The following is a 22,079-nucleotide window of genomic DNA, read 5'->3' on the forward strand; positions in this document are numbered from 1 at the left end:
AAGATACCTGATTAAAGTGAGAGACAAAAATATAAGAAATAGAAGAGAGGTCGAACTACAACTATGAAAACTGAAGCAATCAAGTTGGACAAACAAGTTAAGCGTAGTGTGAGACAAGGTTAAGAACATTTTGAAGAAAATGTATATAAAGATATTGATCATAATAGGAAACCTTTTTATAGATACCTAAAATATGGAAGGAGTAAAAACATACAAACTGGTAAACTGTGTGCAGATGCTAAAATTTATTCTCAGACACAACAGATTATAGATATATTTACAAAATGTTATGCAAAACAGTTTGGCTCCACATGTGATAAGCTGTCCTAGTGACATCCAGGTAACCTCAGATAATGGAAACAAATTAGATAATATTGAAAAAGAACTGTGCAAACTGGATCCAAACAAAGCACAGGGAGTAGATGGAATTAATAATAATGACTTGAGAGCACTTCAACAAGAACTTACAGTGCCATTATATCTATTATTTACTAGGTCATATAAATATGGGAAGATTCCTCAGGATTGTAGAAATGTGCTTATTAAACCTGTCTTTAAGGGAAAGGGGAGTAGGACAAAGACAGAGTCATATAGACCCTTAAGTCTATTTTCATGTTGTGGAAAATAATGGAGAAGGTAATACTGGATATGTTATTGTCAGAACTGGACAGGTTGGGACTTGAAACCATATATCAGTATGCATATGTTGAAAATATATCTATTACCACCTGTAACATGATGTTCTATAACAATATAATAACAGCTATGAATGAAAAATTGTGCTGTGATGTAATATATATAGATTTAACTTCAGCATTTGACATGGTCATACACAAAACACTGATCACTAAATTAGAACAACCAGGTACCAATGTACTCTTGCTAGGATGGATAGCTGCATGGTTACCAATAGGACATGACAAGTAACATGCAGCAGTTGGACAGGTGAAATCCTTGGTTACAGTCAGAGTGTCCCACAGGGCTCTGTCCTAGGCCCTTACTTGTTTAAATTGTATTTTTCTGACCTAATATTTTCATCTGATGTGTTCTACAGTTTATACGCAAATAACCTTAAATTGGGTAAACTGGTTACATGTGAAACAGATAAGGCATGTCTGTAAAAGAACTTGACTAAACTGACCTTTTGGGCACAGGAGAATAATATGCTGTTAAATACATCAAAAACTAAGCATACGAAATTTGGGAGACATAAGTTGAAAGGTGAATATTTAATGCAGCACACAGTGATTGAAACTGTAGACTCATTTAAGGACTTGGGTATATGGGTAGATCCAGCTTTGTGTTTTTCTAATCATATCAACCAATTAGTTAATGATATTTATAGAACTATAAGTTGAATACAAAGATGTATTAAGTCTAGTAAATCAGACATGACGATGTCATTGTTTGTTAGTTACATTACACCCAAACTAGGATATGGGATAACAATATGGAAACCTTATAAGAAAACAAACATGAGTAAACTGGAATGAGTACAGAGGAACTATACCAAGGGCAACCATGGATGTGAAAATTTAAGTTATTATGAAAGACTAAAATATTTGAACTTGTACAGTGTCTCTTATAGATATCTAAGAGGAGATCTTATTTAAGTATATAGGGCATTTAGAGACAACTACTTCTGGGAATGTTTGGGGTTATCAAAAAGTACTAGAGAATCGTCAGATAACCTATGTAGAAGATTCTATAGGAATGAGAAGTGTACTAATTGGTTCTCTAACAGAGAAGCTGATGCATGGAACAGACTACCAAATTACATTAAAGCAAGTACTAGTTTAGATGTTTTAAGAACAGCCTGGACACTTACTATGGGAACAAGTGTTTTGGTATATTGGCAGGTTAGAAGGGCATTAATGTCTGTGGTTGGAATATTTGTATGTATGTATGTCTCTGATTCTGTGATTAATCACAATACTCCTTTTAGCTGATCAGTGTGAAGCTTCATTATGGATAAAAGAATATCTCCCCTGTGCAAAATGAGCTATTTTGCAAAAAGAAAACCTTATTCAAACAGTAGAAACATGATAGGGTACACTCTGAGATATTTAACAGAAGTAACACAAGTAAATGATGTAACTTAGGAAGGTTATGAATCGTGGTAAAATGTTATTATCATAAAGTCTACGGTGATCAAGGGAAGTCACCTTCCCAAAAGGGGTGTTACTATAACTATGGGTAGCTTTTAGCTTTAAGGCTTTAACGGGAGTTTTGGTGGGATTGAGGGGTATTATTGCAAATTACAAGAATTAAGTGGAGAGAAGGATACTGAAAAAAAAAAAACAGAAGATATATTAGAAAACAGTTTCCTTTGTAAACACACAATGACTGATTTCAGATTATGTAACTATTTATTAGACAGCATGTTAATATGTAGCCTATAGATGTCTTGCTCATTAACCCAAAATGTAAAAAAAAAAAAATGTAAAAAATAAAGTATGATCAGATAGTTGTTAGCAGTGTAAATAAATATTGTCGGCTACTCTACTATACTGTGCCCCCTACTAAAGTTGTCTTTTAAAATGTATAAAGGAAGTAAAGTCATTTTTTACTCTGCCTGAATATGCATAACATAAATGTTTCTACACAACATGCATGTTCAGTTTAATTTAGGGGAATATAGCTCAGCAAGGAGGTTCATAGGTTCATAGGTTGGTACTAGGCTATCAGCCCTAGGGCCTATACAAGCCTAGCCATAACAATTCCCTGGCTATTTCTTCCCACATTATTTACTTTCCTGGACCCCTGTCTAGCAGGGTGACTGACGTGATCCCTGGGGTGAATTTCCTTTCTCCCATCCAATCGTCAAGGTTCCTCTTGAAGAGGTCCAAAGAGGCACTCTGCTTGACATGTATGGGCAATCTATTCCAGAGTCTGGGGAGTCTCTGGGTCAGGAACCTATCCCTCCAGCATGTTTTGTTTATTGTGATGACAAGGTTTAAATCCCTGGAGCATGTAGCTCTGAGGGATTGGGATTTCTTTAAGTGTAGCATGTCCAACAGCTCTGGGTTTGACATGGCCTTGTCTGTTAAGCAGAGATCGCCTCTGAGTAGACTATATGCGACAGAGTATAGCTGGAGTTTTTTAAGGCGGTCAGCATAGGGCATCTGCTTTAGGCCTGTGATTCTTTTAGTGAGGTATTTCTGAGGCCTTTCCAGTTGTTGCAGATGTCTTGAGAGGTACATACCAAATGGGGCGTTGTATTCTATAATGGGTCTAATGAGGGATGAGTACAGTGGGACAATGACCTCCTTTTTTCTGGATGAAAAGCCCTTCGTGATGAGGTGTGCCACATAGAAGGATTTCCTGACTGTTGTGGCGATGTGGTTATCGAAGGTGAGACCACTGTCCACCTGTGTCCCTAAGTCTCTTATCACACTTTCTGTATTTAGTGTACTGCCACCTATGTGGTAATTCACGGATACATGTTTTTTCCCAAAGGGGATAACAATACATTTCTTGGCATTGAGCTTGAGCCCATGGCTCTGGCACCAAGCATCTGTTTCTGTAAGGCCCTTTTGTAGAGTATCCACATCATTTGGGGATTCAATAATGGCTTCCAGTTTGCAGTCATCTGCAAACTTTGTTAGCCAGAGTCCCTTAGTGTTGACCTGTACTTCAGAGAAGTAGATGCCAAACAAGAGCGGCCCCAGGACTGAACCCTGAGGTACTCCACTTGTCACTTGTCTGGAGCTGGATTTGGAGTCAGCTACTTTTACAGTGTGGGTTCTATCAGTAAGCCATTTAGCAACCCATTGGGTGACATAGGGATTAATGCCCAACTTAGTAAGTTTATCTATGATTCCAGAGTGGGGGGATGGTGTCAAAGGCCTTGGCAAGGTCTAGATAGGCTGTGTGGACCACCTTACCCTTGTCCATGGCTCTGGAGACTGATTCAAAGAAGTCAGTCAGGTTCAGGAGACAAGATCGGCCCTTCACAAACCCAAACTGGGTGGGGTCCAGTGTTTGAAGGTTGCCAATGTCTTTGTTTATAAGTTCCATGATAATACGCTCCATGGCCTTGCAGATAAGGCTTGTCAGACTGATGGGACAGTAGTTTCCGGGATCCAAGGTGGATCTCCCTTGTGGATTGGGATAACTGTAGCTCTGCGCCACTCAGTGGGCACGAAACCTGAGGTGAGGCTATGATTAAACATGACACTTAGGTGAGGTGCCAGTTCATATTGTAGTTCATGTAGTACACAGCCCGGGATGTCATCTGGTCCCATGGATGCTGTATTCTTGGCTTTAGAGAGTGCGTTTTGTACCTGTGTGGCCGTTATTACTGGAATTTGGCAATCTTCCGGTATTGAGATGGGCAATTTAGGCGGTGAGAGGGGGGTGAAGTTGGCACTGAATCGATCTGCCAGGATATTGGCAATATCCTTCGGATCAGTATATTTAATGCCATTCTGTTTTAGCTCAGAGCAGATCTGAGCATTGCCATTTAGATTCTTGACATAGTTATAGAATGCTTTGTGGTTGTTTTTGGAATCTTTGGCAATTTTATTTTCATAACTAGCTTTGGAGGATTTTATGAGGCATCTCAGTTTCTTACTGAGGCTAGTAAGGGAGTTTTTTGCATCCTGGGATTTTCCTCTTTTCTGCAAAAGTTTCTTCCTTTTGTTGTAAAGTTTGTTTATGGCAGGGGACCACCAGATTGGCTTCCTTTTTTGGATGAGAGCATTTTGGTTCTATTTGGGATGGCACGATTCATGCATGAGTGGATGTGCTCGTACAGTGCCTTAGTGTAGGATTCAGCAGTTGAACTTTCAGTTCCGTCTGCATGGGTGTCATGAAGTTTGTCACTTCTGACTTGAGTAGCATGAAGTTGGCTTTGGAGAAGGTGGTTTCTTTACTGGGGGTGGGGGTGGGATGTGGATGTTAAGGGTGATTAGCTCATGGTCAGACCTGACTAACGAGGGGTGACCATAGGTATGGAGCATTGATTTCCCATGTTGGTAATGACCAGGTCTAGGATATTGGAGCCCCTGGTGGGACTATGGATTAGTTGATCCAGGGCGTTGGAATTTATGAATTCCAAGAACCGTTATGCAAAGGTGTTGGGACATGAGTAGTTTTCCCAGTTAATGGCAGGGTAGTTAAAATCACCCAGTATTAGGGTGTTTGGTTCTATCTTAATATTTTCCAGTATGTTTAGAAAGGTGTAGTGAGAATCTTGGGGTATGGTGGGGGATCTGTAGCAAGCTACAATTTGGATTGCAGTCTTACCTAGTGTTAGTTGCACTTGGAGAATTTCAGACACATTGTGTTGGCCAACTAGCCTGGTGGTGTGAATATCCTTGGTGAATATTGACACTCCTCCACCTTTAGTGTTTCGGTCCTGGTTTGGTGGCCGAAAAGTGTGATAAGAGTTGTAGCCTGGTATTGCAGGGGTGCTCGCTGGAGCCTTGAACCAGGTCTCAGTTACTGCACAGATATCGATGTTCTCCATTTTTAGGAGTGCCTCGAGAGTGCATTTTGAGGTTTAGACTTCTAGCATTGAGTAGCATTACCTTCAGATTTTGCATGCTTGTACCTGTTACGGTGGTGGTTTTGTCCTTTGAAGTTTGCCTAAAAAAGGCACTATAGGGGTGGCAAGAGCCTTAGCCAGTAACCTGAATCCCAGGGGCGACAGGTGCAGACCATCTCTGGCAAAGCATCATGGTCTGTCAATCATGTCATCCCAGGCAGACAGATACTGGATCCCCTTTGAATGACACCATAAGCTTAGCCAATTGTTGAAGTCAATTATTTTATCCTTATATTGTGGTATCATTCTGGGTGAAGGCAGGATGCTACTCAGGGCTAGGGTCATACCTGCCTGGGCCACATGATCCGAGAGCTCTTCCATGTCTCTTTTCATGTAGTCCAGGGAGGTACGTCTCAAGTCATTCACTCCAACATGGACAATGACAGAGTCATATTTGTACTTGTTGTGGAGTGACTTGAGTGCATGTGTTATGTGGCGGTTCCTGGCACCCGACAGGCAGCTGACTGTAATTTTCTCCTTATTCAACCTGGTGAGAGGGACATCAGTGTACCAGACTATAGAGTCACCTATGACTAAAGTGTTAGGTACATTGTCTTGCCTTAGGGGCTGTTGCTGGGTGGCACACTGGTGTTGTGAACTATGTGACACATTGGTTGTGATTGGTGTTTGTTTGCGTTTCAGCTTCAGAGGTCTTTGTTGCTTGGGCAGGTTACAGTTAAGGGCCTCTGCATATGTGGATTTAGTGTTGCTATATGTGGGTGTTGGTGGTGCGGGTTTAGAAGGGCTATGTGTTGCTTGAGGTGTAGTGTGGTTGTTAACCTTCTCCTCTTGACTGTTTAGCATAATCTTGGCTGGAGAGAGCTTTGCTTCCATTTTGGCTATGTAAGTGCATCTCTCACAGGTTGTAGTGTTGGGTGGTAGGAGGAGAGGGTTGTCTGTGTACATGAGGCAATTGCTGCATTGCCCCAGTATGCCCAGATTCACCAGGTGGACAGGAGAAATCACCGGAAGCTGACCCTTGGACATGCCTGGTTTGGGGCTTTTTTTTTTTTCTTTGTAAAGTATAGGAGCTGTTTCCTTAGCAAAGTACTTTGCAATTATAGGCTGTTTAGTGCCTACTATTAATTTCTCCTTGTTAACAAGGAGAGTTCAGTGTTTGTATGAGTTTAAGGCTTCCTAGTGCTTTCCAGCAGGTATTAGAGAAAGTGCTAGTCACAGGGATGCTTAAAGGTAAGATTGAAAAGAATGCACTCTGCAGTGTGCACTAGAGAAGTTAGATGTGAAAGTAGGTAACTTGAGTTTTACCTGTTTAAAAAGTTAAGGTTTAGTGGAGAGTTACTATTTTTAAAACAGCAAGATGGATTGAAAGGGGTGGTCACTTTTGTATTTTGGTACTATGAAATACTGTAGGATGGCCAATAAATTTAAATAATTGAAGGGGTGGGATTTCAAAAATGATGATTTTGTGATTACTCACATAAGCCAGTGAAAGTAGAGAGAAATGAGATATATGGTCAGATTAACATAAGAGGCGGGCAACTAGAAAGACAGTGGTTAAAACAGAATGCAAGCAAAACACAAGGTAAAGAAAACAAACTACAGTATTCAAAATATAGAAAGGCAATACAGTAATACAAAAATAAAAGCAAACTAATCGCTAATGTTCAGAATTTAGTTTGGTTTTGGTAACGATGTTTGCTGTGCAAATTGAATAGCAGTAATTGCAGTGATAAACAGAAAAAAACACCACGGCATAACTCCGAGTAGATGAAAGAACTGAACTGATGCAATAAACGATCAAAACAGCTTTTATCAGCACAGATGTTCAGAATTTTTTTTTTTGTTTTCTTGCATGTTAAAACGATTCTCCCCACCTTGTCTGTCAGCATGGATTTTTTTCAGCTTTATCACTGCACTTCTCCTTCCTACATGGTTCGTTCTTCATGAAATCGGTCAGAACTGGAATTCTCCTTCTCATTCCTTTGCTCATCCTTCACTCTGCCAGTTACCCATCTAAGTTATTAATTCATCCTTTTAGTCACTATATCTGATTATTTTTTTTTTTACCTTTTCTGTCTCTTCCTCTCTTCCAGTCCAAGTTGGGTTCTGGATCTCCTCCTTCACCTTTAATCTGCCTTTCTGTTTTCTCTACCTGTCTCATGCCTACTTGAATGTCTGAATGGATTCTCTTCACCACCCATTATGAAAATGTATTGCATGAGTCCATATCCACTAGGAAGTAGTACTTTCACAGATTGAGAGAGTAGTTGGCTCTCTGCTGTCTCTGTCACATCACCTGCCTGTCTTCTTCAGGTAGATACCTTCACATCAATGGAACATGATATTGTACATATAAATCATGTTTTCCTGTCCCTCTCTAATGAGAAGTGCCCCAGTTCCTCTGAGTTCTGATTATGTGCTTCCCTGTACATTGCATACAGACGTCTAATGCTAGTTTTCTAGACTCTTGAGTTTCCAGAAGCCTGATGTCCCTCTTCCTTTATGATCTAGTGAACTGTGTACAGTACATAAGGTGCTGTCTGGCCAGGGCCCAGAACAGCAGGAGTATTACATTATGTTCACTGCTGTCATTGACCTTTCACACTGCTACCTGCTGGACAGTTAAGGTGTGATCAAAGCTACCAGAGTTATTTGCTTCTCTGTTGCCATCAGTTCCTTGAAATTTCTGTATCCAGATTTAACTTTTTTGCCTCCTTCTAGGTCAGAATTTCAAAGTTCTTCCTTAAGCTGTCCCACATTCCCCACTGCTGCATCTATCTTTATGTGTATGCATCAAAACTGATACGGTACAGTGGTCCCTCAGATAGGTCTCAGATGAACACAGTGAAAAGTCACATACCCAGGAGTGACACCTGTAATATTCAACTAGCCACTTCTGTTTTTCCAGGTAATACCCTTCTCACCACATCCATGTCTTGCCTTCCCACTATGCTTCAACATTGACTTGGACCACAACCAATTAGGCTAGTCCATCCATACTGCTACACAGTCGGGCCAATGTTATTAACATTCCACCGAGAAGTGATAAAACTATTAATCACTACAGTATACCAGACTAGTTCCTAATGTCTAAATCTGAGCATATCACAGATGCAGGCATACTATCCAACTCATTAAGTGACCACAGCCCATCAGTTATCATTTGGAAACAGGCAAGACCTACCAAAATCTACAAATATAGAGAAGTCTACAGTTTCAAACCTTTTAGTATAATACACTTTAATGACATAGTACAAAAAATAGTCCTCCCCCACAAATACATTTTTCATCCTTCATTGGAATAAAACATCATACTGTTTCTATAACAGCATACTTGGTATTCTTGATAGCCTAGCTCACACACACACACACACACACACACACACACACACACACACACACACACACACACACACACACACACACACACAAAGAAATTAGTTAATATTAAGATATATTACACCCATTGATGCTTCTAAATTAAAATCCATAATACTAGAGAGAACAAGAGCAAGAGAAAGCCTAGCTCCTGTAAAAAAATACATTTAAAAAAATTAGTATTAAAATATATCCCAATCATTGATGCATCCTGAATTAAAATCCATAATATTAGAGAGAGAGAGAGAGACAGAGGGGGAGACAGCCTGGACAAAGCACATCAACTACCAGATCAAAGCAGTCCTAAATACGTAACAAATATTCAAAACACAAGTGTAAACAAGCCATTTAAAACACAAAAGCTGCACTTTGAGCAGCCCAAGTACACTAACATGCTACCCAGTAAGTTTTGGAAACTCATAAACAAACTACTGAAATTAAACACCAATACCACACCATCACCAGCCCCACACAGCTTGGTTAAGACATAGCAGCACTACAAAGATATTACAGTAAAACTCCACCATAATACTGTATGTAGGGTCAAAAAATTAAGTTGTTTAAAGTGTAGGATCATGTTAATGTGAGGTTAATGAGAATTTTTTTTTCAGTTGGTCTTCCACTCACTGTACAAAAGCAGTGTAAAACAAATCAGCTTTGATTAGTGCCAGCAACATCTCTTCAAAACCAGCCAATGGTGCAGCCATTTTCATTATGAAATGGACATTCAGTTCCCACAGTGTTCTATGCTGTGAACATAAACTGATCAGCAATCCATTTACAGTACTGTTTGGTAACATTAGCACTGCCTGACCAAGAGCTAAAAGAAACTCACTGGATTCTAAGCAGGCAATACTTCAGTTCTTTGTGCATCAATCATGCCACATACAAAAAGATAATTAAACTTGCAGATGACACATGCTGGTGAAAGCACTACTGTGTGACAATAAAAGATTTCTATTTGTGTTTCAATTTATCCATCATGTGTGCTGTTTTTTAACAAGGGCAGATGAAGATAGGAACCAGTTGCCAGTCACATTATATCCAAATCCATGTTATCACATGACACATTATATTGGGGTTCACTGTACCGCAAAACAGCAATACCAACTTGTAAAAGTTCGACTATGTGATAAGAACCCCAACCCCACCACCCTCCCATGATCATCACAACATCAAGGGTACAACACCCAGAGGAATTTATATTCAATGAAGTTAGCATATTAACTGCAAGAAAGATATTATTAAAACCAAGCTCTGTGGTTCATCAGGTTCACATCAACTAAGCAGTGCATGTATGAAAATGTGCTCTCACTTCATTGCCATGCTCCTAATAAAATTACTCAAAAGATGCATCTATGAAAGTAACCTTCCCAGTACTGGGAAATAACCTTATCTTATACCATTGCAAAAAGGAGAAACTTCTATCAAATCTAAGAACTATAGACAAATAATCATACTTAGAATGACATCTAAAGTATTTGAACATTTAACTCACCAACAATTAACCAACTCCCTTAGTGAACAAAACCTCACCAATCCCTCCCAACATGACTTCTGAAAAAAATCAGTCAACACAGCATTTAACAAAGAATCAGACAAAACATACATTCAGTCAAGTAGCAGCTATTCTGTCCCCAGACTTATCCAAGTGATATTGTACTATCAGTCATTTAGGCTTGATAAACATACCAAGCAACCTTTAGATTCCACAAAATATCTTTAGAACTATTTAAAAACTACCATCTGAAATAGAAAATTTTATGTAATGTGGAGAACTGAACTATCTAGTGAATTCACCTCCCCATCTGCCATTCCTAAGCAACCTATGTCTGGGCACCTCTGTCTTCCTCCCCTATTATCAATGACCTGTGTTTCTGTGATGTAATCAATGTCCACCTTACCTTTTTCCATCACAATTTACAAGTCTCCAGTTCCCTTTCTAGACTCCTTGCATTGCATATGAATTTCACCCAGACAGTGATGGATTAAGTGCATCTTGGATCCTGGGCAGTTTCCAAACCACAGGCCTCCACACACTTTTCTTGGGCAGGACGGAGACTTTGTATAAATGCTCATGCTCTTCTTGATTCACCTTTCTGTTTTAAGAGCATTTGAACTGCTGCTATTGTAGTCCAGCATTGTCTGTACCTATTAATTACAGCCAATTGACTGTATACATCTCAAATGTCTGTCTGTGATGAAAAATGACCACAGCAAAGCATTCCAACTTGTTTTACACAAATGCACACAAGTCCTATAAAGCTAGACTAGTGACTGCTTGACTTGACCATGACAGCCAGAGTCCAAAATAAGGAACAGACTTTTAGTATTGATCATATAAACTTAGAAAACTGCTAAAATAGCAATATTTACATCAACATGCATTTTCTAAAGGGTATAAAGTCTATAAAGGCAAATGTCTATTATCACTTAGTGACTGCAGTCCTCAAAGATCTGAAAAAACACAAATTTTATGAGGTAGACAAAAACATGAGGCAAAAGTATGGAACATTTGGTGAAATCGGGAACAGTTTCAACTGTGATTTACACAAAGATTCACCAGAGAATAAATATTCCAATGTATTTCATATAAATGCACACTAGTCATGTAAAGCCAGACTTTAAAATGAGAAAACAACAAAAGGGTAAGTTGTTTTCATCCACAGCCTCCTCCCCCATTTAGTGACTGTAATCCTTAGTGATTTGTCATAAAACTACTCATTTTGTAAGACACTGGCCAAAAATATCAGACAAGGTCTGGGACATTTTGTGAAATCAGAGATAGTTTCAACTTTTTTTAGCACAGTTACCAAACAATAAATAGTTCAATGTATTTCCTATATTTAAAAATAATAAAATCCAACCACATAGATAAGACGTAGAATTTATTGTACAACACCAAAAAAAGTATTTTTTGGTGGTGTACAATAAATTCTACGTCTTATCTACATGGCTGGATTTTTTATTATTTTTATTTTTCATCGATTTTGGTGTTTTACACTATTTATTTATTTCCTATATTTATTTATTTATTATTGACATTTGATTACTGGGAAAGACCAACTAGGTAATTTTCAGCAGAGGCCCAGGGAGAAATGTTCCACAGTATTACAAGACATTTTAAGAAAAATAATTTTACAGTCTCCAAAAATAATCCCAAACCATCTACAGTTTATATAATTATACCAAATTAGACATGATATGAAAACATTGGTTAAGAATTGATACAAGTTATATGACAATAATTTAATATTTAGAAAATGTTTAACCAGTTTATAGAGAAATTACAGGTAAGTTACTAAAACACAAATAGGAACTGCAATATGAAGTGAGAGGAAAAGCAGACTTATGGTATAGTTAGAGAGAAAGCCAGGGAAAAGAAATTGATAGAAGTAAGGAAGTGAGTGAAGAAGGGAGAGTAAGGAAGTACAGGGTATGAATATACACTTGCCCACATTTAGGGATATAGTTTATCCTGGTGTTGAGCAAGAACAGAGCCAGATTTGGTCTAGGAAGTCTTTCCGAATGGTTTTACAGGATGAGATGGAGGGTACTGATTCAATGGACACATATATATATATATATATAATGCACAATAGTCCTGTGAAGCCAGAATGTAAAATGATCAAACAACAAGAAGGTAAATTGCTTTCACCCACAGACATGATTTGCCATAAAACCAAAGACTGTATGAGGCACATACCAAAATATGAGGAAAAGTAAGGGACAGCCTGCAAAATCAGGGACAGTTTCAACTTTGCTACATACTCAGAGTAACCAGAAAGTAATGCAGACTTTAATACAAACAAATAGAACATTGCTTTCATCCAGACTTTAAAATAATTAAAGGACAAGATAATAAGTTGATTTAATCCACAGCTGCACCCCCCAATTAATGACTGCAATTCTTTATGATTTGCCAGAAAACCAAAATGTTTAAGAGGCACAGAACAAAACATTAGGCAAAACCAGGAACAGTTTGCAAATTCAGGTACAGTGTCAACCTTGCTTCACACGCAAACAACAGCCAGAAAGTAATGCAGTAAACTGTCTACATTTTAAAACAATTAAATGCTAACAGGGTGAAAATTGCTTTAGTCCATTGCCAGCTCCCTCCCATTTAATGTTTGTAATCTTTAGTGATTTGCCAATAAATCAAAAAAATTATGTAGCACAGACAAGCAGTAGCCAGAAAGTACTGTAGTTTAAACCAAGCCAACAAGTTGCTATCATTCACACATTAAAATTGTCTGAAATTATCAAACAAGAAGAAGGTAATTTAAATTCTTCTACAGCCACCCCCCCCCAGCTTTATTAAAAGTTGTACAGGGTACAACACAGTCCTATATTGTCCATGTGCCATACATCTGTGTGAGTGTTACTAAACCCTGATGTCCACATTCATGGCATACCTAAATTCCCAGCAAACTCCATCAGTTAATACTTTCACTGAAATAGGCAGATCAGTAGTATAATGAATGAAATGAGGACAGATGAGATGTACTACAGCGAGATGAATTAAGGAAAATTATTCCAGATGAATTAAGGAAAAATTATTTTTTTAAGTAGTATTTCTGGTGGTTATATTTTATGGGACTAGTACAATAGAATTTTATTACATTGAACCTGAGAAACATCTTACAAACTCACTAGGCTTGTGACAAGGTAAAATGCCACTATGCAGCCACTCTGTCTCTTTTTCTCTGTCATATGCCCAGACACACACGTGTGTGGATGCACACGCACGCATGAACGCACACACACACACACACACACACACACACACACACACACACACACACACACACACACACACACACACACACACACACACACACACACAAACTTAAATACAGCTTAACGGAAACTAAAGTAATCTTCAAGTGGAAATGCTGATGCCTGGCTTGGAGTTACTGAGTGCCATACCTTGCCATGCCGGGGTAATGGATATGGAAAAATGGTTATATCTGCCCTTCACACAATATCACCTGGGTTTTCCAGTTCTACTTGTTCTATTCATTATATTGCAGTAACAGCATGCAAGGTACCGAGATTACAATTAAATTCCTCTTAATTTAACTAAACTAGCTAAGTAACTAAGCAACTATGCGTGCTTTACTTGCCCCTATTGCTCTCAGTTTGGCTAGTATGACAGTGACCCCAAGAGCTCACATCTTGTTGTGTTGCCTACTATGAAGATGTAATTCAAGCTATAGCTGGTCTTAGACATAGGCCAACTAGGCGGCCGCCTAGGGCGCCGCTGTAGCAGGGGCACTTTTCCAGTATTTATTTGGTGTAGGTAGACAGGATGGGGGCACCAGATGGTGTGGTAGGGGGCACTGTGGAGCCCTTTTGCCTAGGGCACCAGTTGACCTAAGGCCGCTCCTGATTCAAGCCATGTTAAAGTAAAAGGGACTCAACAAGGTGTCAGGTTCAGATGGAAATTTTCAAGAGGCAAATCACGGAACCTTAGTGAGGGGTAAATAATGGCAGAAAATTGGAAAGTAATGATAAAATACTTAGGGCTGAGAGAGGTATACTCTACAGCAGTCAGCAGCTCTATACTATTCTTGTACAAAAGATTGCAATGAGCATTTATTTAGTTATTTACTCTTGTCATTCATTCTTAAATAAACATTTACTTAATTGGCTATTTTCTGTAGCCGTTCTCTCTTGCTGCTTATTGGCAAGTATCTATCCCTCTCTTCTGCATCTGCAGCACTGTCTTTCCTTTTCATCTTAGTTTAAATGTACACTCATGTAGAAGTACCTAAAACAAAAAGGCAAACTGCGCTGTGTGGGAGAAGATATAAACTTTAATGTTAAAAAAAGAAGTTATGTACTCACCATAATGTTCCATGTTTGTTGTCCAGTATCTCACCTTCATTTTGCTGGTTGGGTTCAGAGCCTAAACTCGGCTCTGACTCTGCCGTATACCAAAGCTCGAGAGCTTCTACTGGCTCGAGGCTATAACCTATCCCATGGTGCTTAGCGGCTGTTCCCCAGATCTTATTTGAGGGAGAGAGCTCCCAATGGTATGTTTAACATACAGAAAGAGAAAATATATTGGTCATAAAGGTAAAAGGAAGGCAAGATGGAAATCAGACCATATTTGCCAATTGTAAAAATTCCTCTAGATCCTCTAGAAGGGGGATGGCTGGGTGGGACACAAGAATGAAGGCGAGATACTGGGCAACAAACATGGAACGTTATGGTGAGTACATAACTTCTTTATGTTATGTTGTCCTGTCTCGCCTTCATTCTTGCTGGTTGGGACAGAGTCCCCAGCATCTTTCTCTTGGGTGGCTCAAGGGAATAAACTCTTCAGGACAGTAGAATCAAAGGATGCCCTGTTCCGGGAGGCCACATCTACTTTGTAATGAGAGATAAAGGTGTGAGGATTAACCCATGTAGCAGCAGCACAAATTGAATCCAATGGAAGTCTGGGTTGAAAGGCAATAGAAGTAGACGCCGCTCTAGTTGAATGTCCTTTCACTTTCCCTGGCGGTTCTTTATTGTGAGAGCGATACACATATTTGATAGTCTCAGTAAGCCATTTGGACAAAGTAACTTTTGAGACTGCCTGGCCTTTTTTTGTTTCTGAATAGGACACAAACAATTGATCTGATTTTCTGAAATCTTTCGTCCTGTGTAAATAAAAACACAGTTGTCTATGTACATCCAATTGGTGAAGCTTATATTCTGCCTTGTTGCTATAATTAGGAAAAAACACAGGCAATTCTATAGATTGTTTGAAATTTGTTTCAGAACAGACTTTTGGTAAGAAGGAGGGATTTGTTCTGAGGGAAACTCTATCTTTGTAGAAGATCAAATAGGGAGGACAGATGGCTAAGGCCTGCAGCTCTGAAACCCTCTTAGCTGAGGTAACTGCTGTTAGAAAGAGTTTTCCAGGATAAAAATTTTAACGAACAAGAGGATGCTGGTTCGAAAGGGGGAAGACTCAATGCGGATAATACTAAATTTAGATCCCATGGGGGAGGGGGTTCTCTTACAGGAGATATTAACAGAAATGTACCCCTGAGGAAGGTCTTGCATAACTTGTGGGACATTACAGTGGATCCGAGTTCCCTCACATAACTGGAAATAGCGGCTAGTTGAACTCTAATAGTGACTGCTGCTGCTCCTTGATTAAAAATTATGTCAGGAATTCCAAAATTGCAGGTATAGAGGCTGTAAAAGGATCTATGTGTTTTTTTGTCTGCCCAACAAGTGAACCTCTTTCACTTACTTGCATAACGTTTCCTAGTTGTCTTTTTTGTGCGAGGAGACCAAAATGTGGCATACTGCAGGGGATAATTCTGGAAGCCTGGCTAAGGTTGGAAGTGGAGAAACCAAGCTGTCAGCTTGAGGCTCTGAAGGGTAGGATGGAGTGTTCCTGACTGTTGCATAAGAAGATCCGGCACTGGGTCCAGGATCCATGGGTCCTCCTGAAAGTGGGGCCAAAGGAAAGGGAACCAAATCTGACGAGATCAGCATGGATCAATGAGAATTAACCTGTGACTCAATGACTTGGCTTTCTGAATAACTTTTGGAATCAAAGGAAATGAGGGAAAATCATAAAGAAGTCCTGGGGGCCAATCGTGGGCGAGTGCATCCCTCAGTGACTCTCCCAGAGGGAAAATGAGGACAAAGTAGTTGCTGCATTTGGCATTGAAGGGAGTGGCAAAAAAGTCGCAGCAAGGCTGGCTCCATTTGCGAAAAATCCGATTTGCAACTTCCTGATTCAGGGACCACTCATGAGACATGAGAATCGCTCTGCTTAGCCTGTCTGCTATGATGTTTGATTTTCCTGGGATGTGTGTTGCCGTCAGAAAGCGTTGAGAAGATATCACCCATTGCCAAACTCTCTGAGCCTCTCAACATAGGGGATAGGATCTGGTTCCCCCCTGTTTGTTGATGTACCATACCACTGACATATTGTTTGTCTGAATTGCGATAGTTCCTGTGGGAAGAGAGTTCTGAAATGCTTGCACCGCCCTCATCTCTGGACATTGATGTGCAAATTGTACTCGTGATCTTTCCAAACCTCTTGGACCATCTATCCCAGATAATGCCCCCCACCCTATCTGGGATGCATCCATGGTTACTGTAGCAACAGGTTGGGGAAGTACAAACGGTCTGCCCATTGTTACTTGAGTGGACTGGAGCCACCAAAGCAGGTCCCTTTTGCAGGAATCTGTAATGAGAATCTTGTGAGACATGGGTAACTCCTGTATGGACCACTGAGCAAAGAGTAGCCACTGTAATATTCACATGTGAAGTTATGTCAGGGGAACCAGTGTTATTGTTGCTGCCATAGTGCCTAGCACCTTGAGGGCAAATCTTGCCTGTACTTTTTTCTTGTTGAGTAAGATAAGCACTTGATTGCGTAATGTTTGTATCCTTTCTTGAGGCAGTTTTTCCAACATGTCTTTGTGTTTAAATCTGCACCTATAAAGGTAATACGCTGTGATGGCAACAAGGCAAATTTTTCTGCATTTATAGTAATGCCTAGTTTTGAGAACAGATGGATGGTGTAGTCCCTGGCTTTGATTAGTAGCTGCTTGGTGGTGGCAGTTAGGAGCCAGTCATCTAGATATGGAAACACCTGGAATCCTTGACATCTCAGATGAGCTGTGACTAGTGCTATGCATTTGGTAAACACTCTGGATATAATGGACTGTACCCATTTGTGACAGCCTCCCCCGACTGCCTCCAGAGGCAGACAGTCAGGCCTTCTTTCAGGAGCGCTGGAAGGACCGATCAGAGAAAGTATCTCTGTCACCCTGGTTCTGCGCCCCCCTCTGCCACATGGACGGCGTCTTCCACTGTTTTCCCTCTCTGCCCCTGGGAGAAGGATCACCACGAGCATCAGATAAGGCTCCTTTGGACTTCTGGAACCACATCTTTCTGCTCTTCTGACCTTTAGAATAAGGTCTGGTAGGGTTGGAAAAATGGACTCCGATGGCAGATAGAGTCTTACCATCTTGTTGGCTCCTGGTGAGAGTCTTTTTCACTTTTGGCCCGAACAAGGATGAGTCATCAAATGGGGCCTCAATGAAGGAAGATCTGAAGGGTTCAGCAAACTCGCAAAGGCACATCCAGGAATGTCTCAGAAGAGTTATTCCTGTGCCTACTGCCCTGCTCGCTCCATCGGCTGCATACGAAATGAGCTGCATGGAAAAGTTAGTGATGGAGGTTAAGGTTGCAAGCTGAGAATTAATCTCATCCAATAAATTCTGGGCTGTAGCACCTTGTAGGGTATCTTCCAGCTCATTTAGGAAATTCCTCTGAAGTCGGGTGAAATATGACAAATAAATCAGTGACTGCAAGGTAAAGGCCACTGAGGAGAAAGTACACTTCCCATACCTGTTCATCGTATGAGATTCCTTGTTCTGTGGATGGACAGATGCTGAAGTCCCAGCTAACTCCTTCTTTGTGGCTGCTGCCACCACCATCACATTTACTGGAACTCCCTAAGTTAGATACTGCTTATTCTCTGGGGCCGTAATTAATTTATTTGGCCTACGCGGAATGGGGTTCACTGATTCTGGAGAGTCCCACACCTTCTGACTCACTACACCCAGGAGAGGGTTGAAAGGTGGAGACACCCAAGAGGTGGAAGGGCGAGAGCAAAATGCCTCCAGGTATACCAACTCATCTTCGGAAGAGGAAATGGACTTCCAGCTGCCCCTCTGCTTAAGGATCACCAGGATGCCTGAAAAAGAGACATCCTCAGAGGGTGACCGTGGGGACCCTTCTGAATCCTCCAAGTCAGTATCAGAAGTGACAGACTCAGGGGAGTCTACATGCTTCCTCTTACACTGTCTCTTATGAGGAACCTCCTCAGGGAATGTTCCGGCGAGGTATCAGAAGAGGAGGTTTCACCCATTTCGGTTTCCTGGGGCACTGACTCTCTACTCTGGAAATGATGGAGGGATGATGAAGAGGTGAACACCAGCCCTTTTGGGGGAAGAGTGGCAGGAGCTGAAGGTGGAGCAGACTCAGTAGAGAGCACACTCCGCATCACCTCTAAGGCACCATGATCCTGGGCCAAAAGAGACTCCAGTCCCGAGGGGCCAGGAGATCTCTCTGGCACCAAGGAGGGTGGCTCCAAGGCTGATGTGGGAGCTGAACTCACCTGAGCCGAAGTGCCAAGTGGGAGACCGGTTCCAACATGAGTTGTGACTTAACTCACCCCCCCCGAGCTGACCAGGGAGTGTTGACCTCCTGATCCCTCAATGGAAGACAACATTGACGAGATTGGAGCAGACGTCAGAGCCGAGATATCAGGAGTGATTACTGGCTCCACTGGTTCCAGCATAACGACTTCCATACTCTCTGACTCCAAAGTCATCCGAGTTGGAGGAGGAATTGACGTTATCTGAGGTACAGTTGTTGGCTACACTATCTGATGGGCTGGGCTCAAGAGAATTTCTGCTAGGGCCCAGGTCCGGAGCAACATCTTCACAACCTGCCCCACATCATCATCCAATAATCTGGAGGATCGAGAGGAATGGCTTGATGGTTTGTGGCTACCTGCCACAGACTGTAACAAAGGAGATTGAGGCACCAAATGAATAGGCTCCAAGGATGGTGACGAACTCCTTTTTCAGCTCTGCAACAGTTCCAAGGAGACAGATGGAACTGAGGGAGGACCAGATTTGTTGGAACCGATAACTTTCAAATCCGAGGATGCTGTATCTTTGAAACTGCTTGACGGCTCAGACACAGGAGCCGATGAAGCAGGCCTTTTTGACTTATCCAGTTTTGAGGTCTGTTTACTTTCAACTTTCAACAAGCCCCTTAAAATGAGCTTATTTTTTCTCTCCTGTAAGACCCTTGCACTGAAACTATGACAAATGGAGCAGGAGTTTTGGAGATGGACTGGTCCCAGACAGTAGACACAACTTGTGCATCTGTCCATTATAAACATTTTCTGAGTGCATGAATCACACTTTTTTAAATCCAGATTGTTTGTGCTCCTTAACAGATTCTTTAGACATGTTAACTGCCAAAAAATAACACAACAGTAAATTTTAAACTACTATAAAAAGTAAAAGCAAGACAGAAAGTCTTTTTTTTTTTTTTTTTACAAGAAAAAATGGAAAGGATAGGGAGGAGAAGTCTCTAAATTAAACGACAATCGCCTTCAACCCATGGAGACACCTCTAATTTAAACGATGACTCCTTAAGGGAGGAAAAGAAGGTGAAAGAATCCTCTAACCGAAATGAATTCTTTAACTAGATAAGGGGAAGAGAGAAAACAAGGCCCAAAAAGACAGCCGCAAAGGAAAAATTACCCAAGAATAATACAATCAGACAAAAAGGCACTATACTATAACTGGGAAAGGTAAACTAAGATGTGATAGTAAGTTTTAGGAGAAGTTATCCAAAAACAGTATAATACTAAATGTTTACTAGCCTGAGCCAGCAAAGACAATCCCGAAGCTTCAAGCAGCAAACGAGATCTGGGTAACAGCCGCTAAGCACTATGGGATAGGTTATAGCCTCGAGCCAGTAGAAGCTCTCAAGCTTTGGTATACAGCTGAGTCAGAGTCGAGTTTCGGCTCCGAACCCAACCAGCAAGGATGAAGGTGAGATAGGACAACATAACATCAATGAATAAGTTAAGCACTTTTGTCTGTTTAAAATATTAGACTTCTTCAGAACAATAGTATTAAAACAGCCAATCCATTTGTATCCTAATCAAAGTACACAGACTAGTCAGTAGTCACAAACATCCCTTAATGAAAATCATTTGCATATAAATTACTTTAAAACCAGAACCTTAAAGGCGTAGTAAAATAAATCGACAAAATTCAATAACAAAAACAACCATACTCAGTGTTAGAAAATACCCTGCTAAAATGATTTGGATGACTCATTAATGTCCATGGTAAATATAAAATATAAATAGAAGTTAAATAAGATGTCTTAAATTATATATAAATATAAATATAATAAATTCATTGAAATCAAGGCTTCAGGAATAATTTAAAAATATTGCTGTATTGCATGTAACATAAGACACATAATAAATGTATAAAAAAATGTAAGCCCTCCATAATTTTGCAGCCCTTGTTTTCAAAACACTAGAGATAGAAATGTTGTAATTTAAGCCAGGATGCTTACTAACATCCAATTTAAGTTGGCATAATAACTCTTTAAATTCCAACTTAGTTTGCCATGGCCCACCTCTGGGGTTATGGGGTTCTTGTTCCAAAACAAAAAAAGGAATACCTACTAGTGGGACATATAACAGAATATGTAAAAAGTGCATTGTTCTCTTTAAAATGAGTCACATCATAAATGTGCTCATAAATGCATCTCCTAAGAGCTCTTTCGGTTTTGCAAACATAGAAACTATCTTTTAATTCGTCTACTCTTATTCCCTAACTTATTTCAGATACTTATATTGTTCTGTACTTCTTTCTACTTATATTCTGTTATTGTACATTACTTAATACTTTACTGTCTGAAAAAATATAAGGACTTCCCTTCCACATAAGACATGTAACTGTAAAAATACAACATAAATCGTTGCTTTATTCTACTTAAATCTCTTTCAAAGTACTGCATATTAATATTTCTCTTGGAATCTTTCTCATAAAAGGGTCTCAGTCATTTTCACAGTATTCCTATATTTTGTTGAGCATTTCAAATTCACTTAATATTTGCTTAATTTGTTATATTACACAATTTATGATGATGTAGCCTTTTCTGATACAACCCCCCATTTTTGCATTTTACTTCTAGTCCCATACATAGCTATTCACAGAAACTCAAATACAAACTAATTAGAACTTCTGATAGCCTCTGTAACAGCCCTTCTTCCTTTCCTTCTTTCTTTTTTATCTTTGCAACACCCTTTCTTAGTTTTTTACTTTCTTTCTTCCACTTATCTGGCATGTCTTTATCTCCACTGGCTGGAAGTTCTGTAATCAAAACAGCCTCTGTGTGTGTAGGTACTCATGCATGTATGTGTTTAATTTATTTAAAATGATAGAATGGCATTTTTTTCAGAAAAGGATGTCCCTTTCTTTGATAAACATGTCCAAACCAAAGTGATTTTCTGTCAGTGAGAAGGAAAAACGTTTTTCTTGTCATTATTATAAAATGCAGCTGCCAAAATTATCACTTTATGTCTACATGCGGGTCTACTACAAGTGCTCATGTCTAGTAC

General features: G+C 40.0%; 1 protein-coding gene across 1 annotated transcript in view; it reads left to right on the forward strand.

Annotated features, from left to right (window-relative positions):
* Window positions 1-22,079, forward strand: part of MIA (MIA SH3 domain containing) — a 464,578-nt gene that overhangs the window by 430,891 nt on the left and 11,608 nt on the right. The window lies entirely within an intron of this gene.

This window comes from Protopterus annectens, chromosome 1.part0 (assembly GCF_019279795.1).
Source record: "Protopterus annectens isolate FY-2018-M chromosome 1.part0, PAN1.0, whole genome shotgun sequence".
Classification (NCBI taxonomy): domain Eukaryota; kingdom Metazoa; phylum Chordata; order Ceratodontiformes; family Protopteridae; genus Protopterus; species Protopterus annectens.